The sequence below is a fragment of the Battus philenor genome, unplaced genomic scaffold, assembly GCF_028537555.1.
Source record: "Battus philenor isolate CCGP_79_NKW_IND1 unplaced genomic scaffold, ilBatPhil1.0.hap1 SCAF_21, whole genome shotgun sequence".
NCBI classification, from domain to species: Eukaryota; Metazoa; Arthropoda; class Insecta; order Lepidoptera; family Papilionidae; genus Battus; species Battus philenor.
This window is the reverse complement of record NW_027181684.1, coordinates 11,863,557-11,876,596: the sequence shown is the minus strand read 5'-3', so window position 1 is coordinate 11,876,596 and position 13,040 is coordinate 11,863,557. Positions and strand designations below refer to the sequence as shown.

The window sequence follows — 13,040 nt, the reverse complement described above, 5'->3', positions numbered from 1 at the left end:
ATCTCCCAAAGACAGCTACGATAGCCGGTCTTTTATAATAAAACTGGTCTCGCGCCGCCCGCGCCTAACGACTTCCCAGGACCTGGATTATGACGTCGGTCCACCTAGTATTGCGCCTATCCAGGCCTCGTCTAGCGGCTCGTGGATACTACTAGAGAACTCGTCTCCAACGACCATTGGTTGCTGGAGCAATGTGTCATTTCAGACGAGCAGTTCTCCAAGCTACATCGGTTACCTTGGTTCTTCTTCAGATGTCATTTCTGATTCGATCTTTTGAATGGAGATTAGTAGGATTACTTTATTTTATTATTAGAATCTTGACTGAATCTAGAATCAATATGAACTTCTCTATAATGTTATTCTTCAATTCACTGTTTGAGATGGGCCTAAAATAAATTATGTCAAGTTTATTTTTGAGATTACTTTTTAAAAAAAATTCAAACTGCAGTGGGACTTTTAACAAGTTTTTGTTAAACTTTACAAGGGTGTGTACATATATGTGGGTTTAATATCAAAACGCATCTGTCGGTCCAAACAAAAAGAAGCTGCCCACCCATGCCTGCATGAGTAACAATACAGCATTGTTCTCGGTGCGGCGTCTGCAAGTCGCGGTCCAGCGGCCATCTCGCCGCTTTCTCTCATTCCTCGCCGTCACGACACCACGAGCGAACGATCAGACGCTCCCACCGCTTCGAACCACTACCATTGACGACAATTCAATACAACTACACTGTGATACCCCAAACATAGTAAAGACGCTTTTAAAGAATTTAATTTTTTTTTAGCTTCATAACAGATACTGAATCAGTCTAAAGACCTTATGCCTTTGGCTTAAAAACTCAAGCCAAGGTAACCAGGGAACTTCTTCCTATGTTAGATCTATTAACAAAACTAACTCGAAGGCTCTCTAAGTAACTACAGCTCCAACTGCTACATACTACATTGCCACTGAGAGAATCCTTCGCAGTGATGTCGAACAGATTATTTTGATTTAATTTAGGATATATCTGATAAAGTGTATGTGTTGTTGTGAAGTTTCTTCCTAGTTTTTCGCCATAACTATAGCACCTTGCGAAGCAGAGAAGGGTCCAAAATAAAATAGATAAAAAAATAATAATATATGTACTATCAATAAGAATTCTATTAAAAGTTCTAGTTTTTAATAAGCGAAAATTCGCTTTATTTATCGAATCACGTACAACGATGTTACCAACTGTTCCTGCAACGAAACATGACAATGCTATTGTTGTACGGCGGCAAATTTAACAGGCCTTAAGCAAGATAGACCTTCCGCCGATATATGTTTTGATGTGACCTTAGTCAATAACGATCTAGTCTAGTAATAGCCCAGTGACTCTTTCTTTAGGGTTCTTTCGTCGTAGTCTCGAATTGCAATAAAGTACACCGCCCGCCAGCCTCATCTTCCATCTTAAGGAGTTATGTTACACCGATTAGTGCCAAACGCAGAGTGATGAAAAGATGCGCCGTGGAGGGGTGAAACACGTGTTGAGTAATTTGGCGGTGGCGGTTGTGTGATTCCTATTGTTTGTCGCATACACATTTATCAGCGGGCTGGCGGGCGGTGCACTTTATTGCACGACTACCACTGCATGTGCGGAAGTGACTAAATATTGGTCCTTTTCTTACTTATTAATTAATTTTATTTATGATTATATTCTTTAAATAAAAATAATTGTAAAAACCTACATTTATTATTTGTAAATTTACTAATAAATAGATAAATTTTAAAACTAATATCGGAAACAATAAAATTTTTCCATTTCGTAACTCCGGAGAGTGAGTACTGTTTAGTTGAATTATCATGTACACGACAGCTGTTCCAACACTAGGTCATTACCAACATGAAGTCCTCAAACATATAAGGCGCGTTACATCAACACCGCCTATAGGTACTTAGACTAGATTTACATCAATACAACTATACTCGGCGATTGTACGTCAAATTATTATTTTTTTATCTTTTAACTAAAAAAGCAATATATTAGATCACTTTTAGCTGTAACACTGCGATAAATTCGTTACGTGCCTCTTAGGCAGTAATGTAAAGGAGGTCAATAAATAAATCCCTCCAACTTAGTTTGTGCAGGTCCAAGCTCAACAAATTTAGCACCTCAAGCCTCGTTAAGGTGTCATGCAAAAAGAAATTACAATTATTCAAAAAATTATCTTAGTCACCAACGTTCGTCTGTTCTATATTTAATGGAATCAGGCGTTACCTCGCGGAAGTCCACCCTAAGTAAGAAAAGAACCAATATTTAGCCACTTCCGCACATGCAGTGGTAGTCGTGCAATGAAACGCACCGCCCGCCAGCCCGCTGATAAATGCGTATGCGGCAAACAATGCGAATCCCACAACCGCCACCACCAAATTACTCAACACGTGTTTCACCCCTCCACGGGGCATCTTCAGGAGTTATGTTACACCGATTAGTGCCAAACACAGAGTCAAATACGTCTGTTCTTAAATATCTCATGTGCGTCTTTTCAATTGCGCCTCACCCCATCTCACCACTTACACAGTTCACACACAAATATTAAAAACGCGCTTTAAAAATTTTTTTAAAAATTATAATTTCTTACCAAATTTATGCTTCTAACACATCTGAAACAAACAATGAAATTTATTGTATATGTTATATATGTGCACAAATAAATAATTATCAAAAATTATTCTAATATAATAATATATTTAAAAACAGCGATAGATACAATGTAAATACAAGGAATAAAAATAAACTGTGTACTCCTAGTTTTCATATTCAAGGTATTTGTACGTATATAAAATTCCATGATCAATTCCAGAACTGCTTCTGGAGATATTGAAAACAATATTAAAAAAGTATACTATTGTATCCAAGAATACTATACTGATGTTAATGCGTGGAATTAAATGTTGTCAATGCTCACAAAGAAGCTAATTATTGTCGCTCGCTCTTTATAAAACAATATTTGTAAAGAGCAACTGTTGAGTTTCTCGCCGGCTCTCAGCAGAACTGCCTTCCCAGCAGGTGACAACTTCCTGTAGGTACAACAATAGCGACATATTGTGTTGATTGACGACCCAAAAATACTTATATAAAGCCGGCCTATATAAAGAACATTTCTAATTTAATTTTTGATTTTAAATAAATTTGTTGCCTTCATTTAGAGTAGTATAGTTTTTTTTTCGTCAAAAATTAGTGATCATTCTACGAATAGCGACCAGTTTGTTTTTAAGAGCAAATTCGAACCTAACACGTCTGTTATAGGACTACAGTTTAATCACCGTACCAGCAGTGCAAAACTATCATAACATATCGCTCGCGTGGACATAACTACAAGGCAATAAACCCATTTGTTACTTTATAGGCGCCTATAAAAAATTTATCAACAAACTATGAATTCCAAATACTATATGTATCCTTTACATTCAATTCTGATCTTTATTAATATTAACATTACAGCTCATTACTGTATCGTATAGCTTTGTTTGACCAAGGGTCTGTAGGGGTGAGTGACACTATGGAAAGTCGATATATATACAGGATGATTCACTAAAATTGCTTCGTTCTCACGCATGTCTAATTCGTATTGTACAATGTAGAACGTAATTATGTTTTATTGAACATGATGTAGATTATGTATGAATAATTTACAAAAAATACAATTGAATTTCTTCCTCATAGATATATAACTAGAAGTGATTTCGCTATCGGACATAGTTCTTCCCCATAGAGTTCCAACAGAACCAGTTTTTATTTAAAGGCCCTGTTTCTGATACCCTTTGTTTCCCTAGTAAAGACAGTGATTACATCGCATACTCATCACTTCTTCCACGATTTCTCCTATACTTCTTTTTCTTCTTCACACCAGAACCGGTTGGAAGCGGTAGTTATCCAGAGTTGTTCAAAAAGGTCCTTGGCAGCGCTTGCCGTGATCCGTGGTCTACACTCCTGAAAATTTAGGAACTCGCAGCCATCTGTTTTACTCACTGTATTGTCTATCGACTGTCCATTCTACTTGCCAATCCGCTGGACTATATGGGTTGCTTTCATTCATCTACCAATCTTTGATCTCGTAGATAAATCCAGACCACACTCCATGGTTCTTAAAGACCCGGACGGGAACAATTAAGTAGTAAACATAACTTATTACACCGATTAGTGCCAAAAACAAAGATTGTTTGCCTCACGCGCATTTATCAGCGGGCTGGCAGGCGGTGCACTTTGTTGCACGACTACCACTGCATGTGCGGAAGTGGCTAAATATTGGTACTTTTACACAATACAAACACTGGTACAATCAGGGAAACACAAAAAAGGCAGATTTTTTAAAATGTTTTCGTAAATCTTGAGAAGTAGTTTTATTAACGTGTAAGTACTCTCTTAAGAAATCACATACTTTAAAAATTTAACACTTTTCAAGTGTGGCGACATGTTTTATGGTTCTTTTAAGAATTTGCTGACATCGAGTGTTCTTATTGATTTCTGCCTTGCCCTCGCTATTATATCTGAAGATGTTTATGCTGTTAGCCCTAAGGCTTTAACAGCTTCATCGGTACCAAGTTCACAGAGAGGAAGGGTCCGTGAACTAAATTCTTACCCTCGCCTCTGCACGTAAGATCCAGTCGTCCTATAAGGTCGTACAACGTGATGAAACACCGATGCCGATAACCCTGTCACCGCACTTGAAAAGTATGAAATTTTTAAAGTATGTCATATATTAAGTGGGTACTTACACGTTAATAAAACTACTTCTCAAGATTTACAAAAACTTTTAGAAAAATCTACCTTTATTAGGTTCCTCTAAGTGTGCCGGTGTATGTAGAAGCATTAAATGTTCGATTTATAAAAACTAACTATCAATATCACATAAAATCATGACCTTTCAACACTTAATAAACGTGATTATAATATTAGACGTGTATAATTATATAGAACGATATAATACCTAATATATTAGTTAATTAATTTTAGCTAATCGTAAGCGATTTTTAATCTAATGTCTATGTAAATAAGAGCTATTATGGAGGTTGTATTATTTTACGTGGAGTCACGTGTTGCGTGGCCCAGTGTACTGGACGCCCGGTCGAGCGCGAGACGGCCATGCTCCACCGAACTTCACTCATTTCGATACAGCCCGTAGAGAACAATACGAAAATTGATTCATTTTTATTGTCACATGATATTGTACTTTAATTTAATAAGAATACAGTCGAAAGTCGCACGCTATTGTACATATATCAGTATTGCTAAAAGAAAAGATAGCTTGTATCTTATAATCGTTGATGACAGGTTCGGTTCCCAATCTAATATATAAAATTCTTGTGTCACAGTGTTCGAACTTGAACTCCTCTGAAACGGCTTGACTGATTTTTACCAAATTTAATATGCGTATTCAGTAGGTCTGAGAATCGGCTACTATCTATTTTCTATACCCCTTAGTGATAAAGGTTGTTCACACTTAAAAAAAAAATTATTTTTTTAACGAAATTTTTGGTTTTTATTTTTTTATGATACAGCATACAAGAATACATACAACCATAAATTTTCACCCCTCTACGATCAACCCTTATTTTTTATTTGTAAATTAAAATATCAATTTTTTTTTTGCAAAACAACGTTTGCGGGATCAGCTAGTATATTTATAAAGTAAATTATATCAGACGTCAAATTATAATAGAGTGCTTATGTACACAAGCCTTTTATATATTTTATACAGCATGATTGGCTAGAAGTTTAGCTTAAAAAGGTCAGCAAGAAGCTTCAAAGCTTATAGTACATCTATTTTAAATCATTCTGTATAAAGTATTCACTTCGAAATAGTTAAATTGATTTATTCTTTCGATTTGTATACCAAACAGAAATCAATTATTAATTTTAATATATAGTAGTGCGAAATTTAAAAAAGCTTTTCCTTACTTTGTTATCGTCATGTTGTTTATTATTTTTGAAACCATTGATTTTTGATAATGTGTACCATTCATGTGCGTGTACATTTACCCTTTAAATATTTTACACCTGTATCTAATCACCCTGTATAAATATTTTCAAACCGATATTCAATATGCAAGTCAGGTTATATTATAGATATACATATCATCAATACACGAACGCTTAATCTTTTTTTATGGCTCCATTATTATTAGAAATATTAACTTCATAAGTGAATATGGTCTTTATTTAAATTATAACTTTTTAAATAATTTGGATTCATTTCCATTCTCATCTTTCGTCCTTCGCAATATCTTTCATTCTTTTGTCTAATTACATTCACAATATTTTTATTTCTTTATTCTCTAGCTTTCATATATTTATATAACAATTTATTTATTCTTAATTCCTGTTGATTTTCTCACTATCTATATCGCATTTATATTTAGCAAAACTCCCACGGGAGTTTCGTCTCGGGCCTCTAGTTAGTATATTACCAAAATTGAGAGGTCACTAAGCTTTGTGACTTCTACAGCTAGGGTTACATTGTGTGAGCTGTCGCAAGGGCCCCGTTACAGGACCTGTGTTTGGGATATTACACGTTTAGCATTACAACTCAAAGGCCTTACGAAATGGCCGAACTTCGATGTAAGGATATAAGAATATGAAATGACCAAATTATTGACTACCGAAGTCTAGATCTGGTCTAGGTGGGTTTAGTAAGTTGAAGAGGTGGTAAGAATGTCACATAGCGCGCAAGACGGCTGCTGGGATCGGCAAGCACCGCGTTGGACAGTGTTATTCAACCTTTTTGTACTATATACTTTTTGTACTATATATGAACCATGGAGAGACCTATGCTCGAAGTTTCTGTACGCGCCTAAATGGAGAAGTATGAAGAGAATCTTAGACGAATAGAAGTAAGTGGCACAGCCTAGTGAGTTGGCAACTAAAAGTGTCGGTGGGCAGTCACACATCGCGCAGAACCGAAGACTGCTGGGGCCTTAAGGTTCCGCAGCGGAGTCCACCTTAGTGTTTCTGCAAATTCTTACGCCCCTCTATATAATATATAATTTAAGGTTTAACTAGTGTCGAGTTCACTTTTGATTCGCTCCCTAAATATTTAAATTGTCCCCTAGTGGGACGTGGACTCTGTGTTGAAAAACAATGGCGTAAGACGTTCAGTCACAAGATGGACAGACGATCTTGTGAAAACGCTGGATGCTGACCCTTCTTCGGTCCTGTTGGGCGTTGGTCCAGCAGTGGGCGTCTTATAGCTGATGAAGATGAAGTCTAGTCTATCTTTACACCGAATGGAGACGTTAGTTTAACAAGTTCTCGTGTTTATACCAGGTGACGCGAAGCCCGCTCCTAGATTTATCCAATAAATGCACTTTTAAATATTTCATAGAAGATCGCGCACGAGCGCTGGCGTGCAACGAGAGAAATCCGATGCATATTTATACTATATAGCTTTCTCTGTCCCAACACTACACGATGATGTCGATGAAATCGATTAAAATCGGTAAATTAAGGCCTAATCGATGATCGGACTATTGTTTACGATCGCGTACTTTTTTTTTAGTAAGACGTTTAACTTAAAATATCGCAGTTGTCAAAATGCTTTCGCTTATCTGTCAATCCATCGGTCTACGCATGCGCAAAACTTAAGAACAAACGGCGTAAGATCTGCAGGCGGTTGTCAAAACCGCGTCTCACGCCTCAAAATATAAAATTTATGTAGAATGTGGGACGGCTTCAAGTGAGGTATGTGTTGTTGTTTGTGAATTTGTATTAAATCTTTAGTGCTGTGATTGTATGAGGAATTGTAGACTATCTTATATCAATTCTGAAATGTTTAATACGTACATTAGAGTGGTGAGAGTTTTATGCAAAAATTATTTCATACGCATGACTAATATTTACAGCGTCGGAGTATCTGAAGTTGTAGGCGGATGACTTGTAAAATAAACTGTGTCTACCTTTCATCCAAGTTTTAATTTTATGCTCCAGCTCGATAAGTGTTATCTTACAATTGCCTAATAAACCTATTAAACTTCCCCACAAACTTTTCAATGTCTCGTTCTATAATAGAGAGATATGCTACTAATTCTGCTACTGCTACGTCTTATTATGTAATCAAATTATTTATTTGAACGACGTCATGAACTTAATGCTTCTATTGTACTCTTCTTCTCTCTTCTACGTTGTGCCAGTGAGAACTGTTGAACTTTTGGCCTTCTCTTTTTAAATTAGCATTCAGTGCCGGTGGTAGCTTACTACCTACAACCTTTATTTGACGTTTCAAAAAGACGTGTAAATGCCTATTTCAATAATGATTTATTGAACTTTTTTTGAGTAAAAATAGCCGGGATTGAATCTGATAGTATAGTCCCAAAGGAATAATATCAAATTTAAATTATTTAATGTAACAAGTAGCTCTTCGTATTAAATGCATCGTCAAGTAAAACGAAGCTAAACTAGAAATAGTGGCAAATATCTTGCGCAACGGTATATTAGTTATTTTCATTGGCTTGCGTCACAGCCAGTTTGATATAAACCTGTATAAAGTGCAACTTCTGCTCTATTGCAATAGACCACGAGGGTTGCCCCTTTGTAAAAAGATTACCAAAACTTTAAATCATTTTTAAACGGTTTTATTTAGTTTGACCCGTACGGAATTTATTTGTTTATTTATTTGGGTATCAAATGAAAGGGCTACACTAGTAAAACACGATGATTATGTCAAAATTTAAAATTCAAATGGACGCCGTTCTAATATGACGGACTAGGTACATATTTTTCCACAACCACCACAATATGGGTATCAAATAAATCCGTTTAACTTAAAAGATTTTTTTATAGATTTTTATTGATACAATATCTGCATCTAGTATTTTATCTAGCACTAACTTATTGATGTGTAATAATATAGTTACAATTAGTAAAATAACTAAAGAAATGTACATGGATACAATAAATATAACATCTGTAATTAAAAATAATAATCTGTGATAAATAATGTAAAAAACTGTGATCTAGGAATGCAGATGAAAGAAGGAAGGAAGATCAGCATGCGAATAATGATAGATCAGTTTGTGATGACAAAGCATTGAAGGTGATTAATGTAGATGTCACATTAAGAGACCATGCTCTTAGATCACTTCTCCAAAAGCTCCATAAAGTGACTGGACTGGAGCAAAGGCCTCTGAGAGGAGAGTACTGCTTGACCTTCTACCTGAGACGTAGTATATAAAACCTTGCACATCATCCGACAAATTTATATGCTTTTGTCGTTAGTTTTTAAAGTAAAAAATGTGGGAAATTATCTTTAAATTTATATTTATTATTACAGCTTTATAGATAGTTTGAACTTGTATGTAAAGCAAAAGGCATTAAGGAGATAAATTGTTTTTCTAATCTATTTCTTTATTTAAAATAGAAGTCTTTATTCATATTTCAAATAGAAGGTATTACTAAAATAACGTATGTAATGAATTGTAATTTTCCATTAAACAAACAAACATTGCACACACAAATACCGCCATCGACTCTAATAGCAGCCTATGTAAAGTCTGCCACGCGTATCACAGAAATGACATGGAACAAATAATGTTAGAGCCTATTCACACGCGATGTTCAATATGCACTGGCGATAATTAATTAAATAACTGAACAAAATATTTGCAGATGTTATTCGACTTGATGTGTCAGTTACAGATTCAATAAATAATATATCTTTATTCAAGTAGGCATTTACGAATGTTTTACATTTTTAATTATTATTAACTATGTAAAATGATTAGTGTAGAGTACTTTTTACATTAAATTTGACAATTTTAGATGTGTATATTATAATTTGAACCCTGCCAATGAGTCAACAAACCAAGTTTAACACATTTTAATCAACTAAAAACTTTTGAATGATATAGTAAGATTTATTTAATAATATAATTTTATTTTAGAAATTAAGAAAAGGAAGGTCTAAGATATCTTATTATTAAAAATTTAAAATGTTTGGCCATGGAATACAATATTCAACGCACTATAAAAAGCCTCGATCTGTATAGAAATGTATATAGCATTCACGTTACGTATTGGTGGCCAGTACAGCCACGATGCTTTTATAATAAATAATTCTCGCGGATTCAAATTCGAAATTCGAACGCCGTCAGTCATGTGGTCGCTGCCGTTGTGTTAGGGTCTATTTATTTATTTACAATTTATTGTACACCAAAACTCTACATAAAAACGTAAAAAAAGGAAAAAATTAAATAACAGATAATAACTAAAAAAAAGGAAACAATTTATTTTATATGTAGGTAGAAAAGGCGGTCTTATCGATTCAGGCGATCTTTATCAGACAGGTTTTAAATGGAGATGAGAGACATGAAGGTAGACATGAGACATGTAAATATTTTTGTATATACAGCTTCTCAGATCACTATTGTCTATCATCTTCACCAACGTGCTGGGGTGATAAATCACTTCCGCCGCTAAATACGTATACTTTATCCAAGAAAAATCAGACACGTGGTCGCGGGGTAACTTGCCTTCGCCCGACAATCGCATATATGTATATAAAAAATAATCTGTCTACAAATGTATATATAAAAAAATGCAACAAGTAATGGATATGAACTAAGTATATCGAACAGTAATACCCTAATTTATTAATCATAGAACACTTTCAAAATTTAGCTGACTCTGCTAAACCCCGATTTTTTGCCTTTCTGGCTGTTACAGCTTCATCAGACTGCGCTTCACTGTGGAATATTAGGGTCGAAGAGTGTTCAGTGTCAAGTGAGTTCAACCACGCTATTGCACTGTATACAATAGGACTCTCCATAATCAAAGTCACTTAAACTCTGTTCCTACTATAGTTAAAAAACTCGACAAATAAAATCTGAACACGTTGCACTGAATATGCAATATGTTTGGAAGTTATACAAATAACTATCACTGTGTTTCTTAAAATATTATCTGCCTTAATTTATCAGTGAAATCAAGCCAACGCTTTAGTTCTACGATAAGGAAATAACTTTTTGTAGATATCCGCTTACGAATTATTAACCCCGGGGAGCTCTATGCTACACAGTAAGCTGGTAGTGGCAGAGAACCGGTCTAAGCTAAGAATATGTAGCCTTCAAGTCATGTATAGGTCATAATGAATTGTTAACTCTCATTCTATGACACGGCAAAGAAGAACCCAGCCGCAAGTTCGATAGACCCCTAGGGGTCAAATGAACCATAGTGATCTAAGGCTTTAGAGAGTATTCTATATGTAACTAAAAACTAATGTAAAATAATATAAATATTTAAAAGTTTAAATAGAACAAATAAGATAGATAAAGGAGGAAAAATACCAAAGATACTATACTGTTACATAGAAGTAACCTACTGTGATATTTTAGGAGCAAAAGAGAAGGAAAGTAGGTAGTGGGTATATAAAGAAAAGTAAGCCAGGAAAATGTAAGATATTCTGACGAAAAATAGATGATACAGAAAATAAATTGTGTAAAATACGAGGGGAGAGAGAAAAATAAAAATAAACATAGTAATGTAAAAAAAATATTAAAAAAATCAAAATACCCTGTTCCTTCCAAGAATTGGGTTAACTAAAGGTCCCGAATAACGGGTGTCATAATAAAAAAAGCTTTAGAGATATTTAATCATGGTCTTATCAATCCTGATTCCGTATCATAGTAACAAAAGTAAAAGGTTTTGTTAATGTAGTTCAGGTATTATAATGATATATATTTAAATAAATAAGAAACCTATAAATTTATAGATACATATTTTCATTCTTAATAAGAATGAATATACTATTGTCCAATATAAAAAGCCAATATATACTCCAAGAAATATTTATGTTATATTTTAAAATTTGCGCTTAACGTGTTAAAAAATAAACTTTTTGTATCCCAGATTGTTAATAAAAAATTAAACGGTAAACAATGTTAACGGTTTAAAAAAAAAACAATGACATTTTGTTTTATATTCGCAAATAGTGGGTCAGTACCATCCATAGATGACAAACAAGATATTTAAGTGCAATTATCAACCATAATTGTACAGTATTAAAGGTTATCTGTGGCCGAAAAAAAAGTATAGACACTATCCTCACGGTCGGACTTTAGAACGGAGTACCACAGATTAAAAATTCAGCGCGCAAGGCCGACGTTTGACAAGTGGAGTGTTACGGCATGTTGGCGGACCAATTAGGTTCTTTTTTGTGACCTCGTTTATTTAGTATTTTTTAGAAGAAAAATTGTATGCGATTTAGTGTAGTTAACATTTTTATGAACGGAGTACTTTTTTAATCCGTAATATAAGACCTCTTTACGGTAAATAGGATCGAAAGAACACTTCACAGAAATTAAATATAGAAGTAATTTTTTAAAACCGGAACTTTTTAAAACTTTTTTGATTGATTACATGTGTAAACATATTATATATCTTATACATAAATCAATAGTTTTAAAAATAATAAATAACGTAATTAAGAAAAAATAGAAATATAATAATTATTGTTTACTATCTCTCCTTGCAGACTTTGTACTGCCAGAAGTTACGGATCTGTGACACTCCAATAAAAAAAATACTGTAAAATATAAAAGTGATGACTACACATGACTACACTCTATATATTTAAATATATAAAAGCATAGCTGTTGATTCACGGCAACCGGACATTTCGTATACAATCTGAGAAAGGATTTTATATCCCAATGATTTACCATTAACTGTCGCAAATTATTGATGTGTTACTTCTGTATATGATTGATAGTATCTATTTCTTCTTCTTTTCAGTCAATGGACGCCCCCTGCAAGGCGGAGACCTATGCCTAAAGATCTTGTTTGAATTGAACATAACACCAATTTAGATCAGCTTGGCCAAACTGGATTTAACCCGTGACACTAGGACCCCCCCCCCCCCAAAGATCGCATCAATGACCTGTCCTGCACTGCCAGCATCTAGCGACTTTCCACCTTGTCCACCTAGTGGGAGCCCACCCATGCCGCATTTACCGGCTTGTGATCACCACTCGAAAACCTTTAATAATTTATAATAATAATCAGTGCTGAAATATACAATAAACCACA

The 13,040-nt window shown here is 34.6% G+C and overlaps 1 protein-coding gene across 2 annotated transcripts in view; it reads right to left on the bottom strand.

Annotated features, from left to right (window-relative positions):
• Positions 1 to 13,040, bottom strand: part of LOC137923276 (uncharacterized) — a 104,079-nt gene that overhangs the window by 51,206 nt on the left and 39,833 nt on the right. Inside the window, exon 2 of one of the 2 annotated variants that reach the window (XM_068766475.1) lies at positions 2,602 to 2,623. The exons of the other annotated variant lie outside the window; for it this stretch is intronic. The gene's annotated coding sequence lies outside the window, so the exon portion shown is untranslated. The remainder of the gene's footprint in view (positions 1 to 2,601; positions 2,624 to 13,040) is intronic. 2 annotated transcript variants of the gene reach the window in all.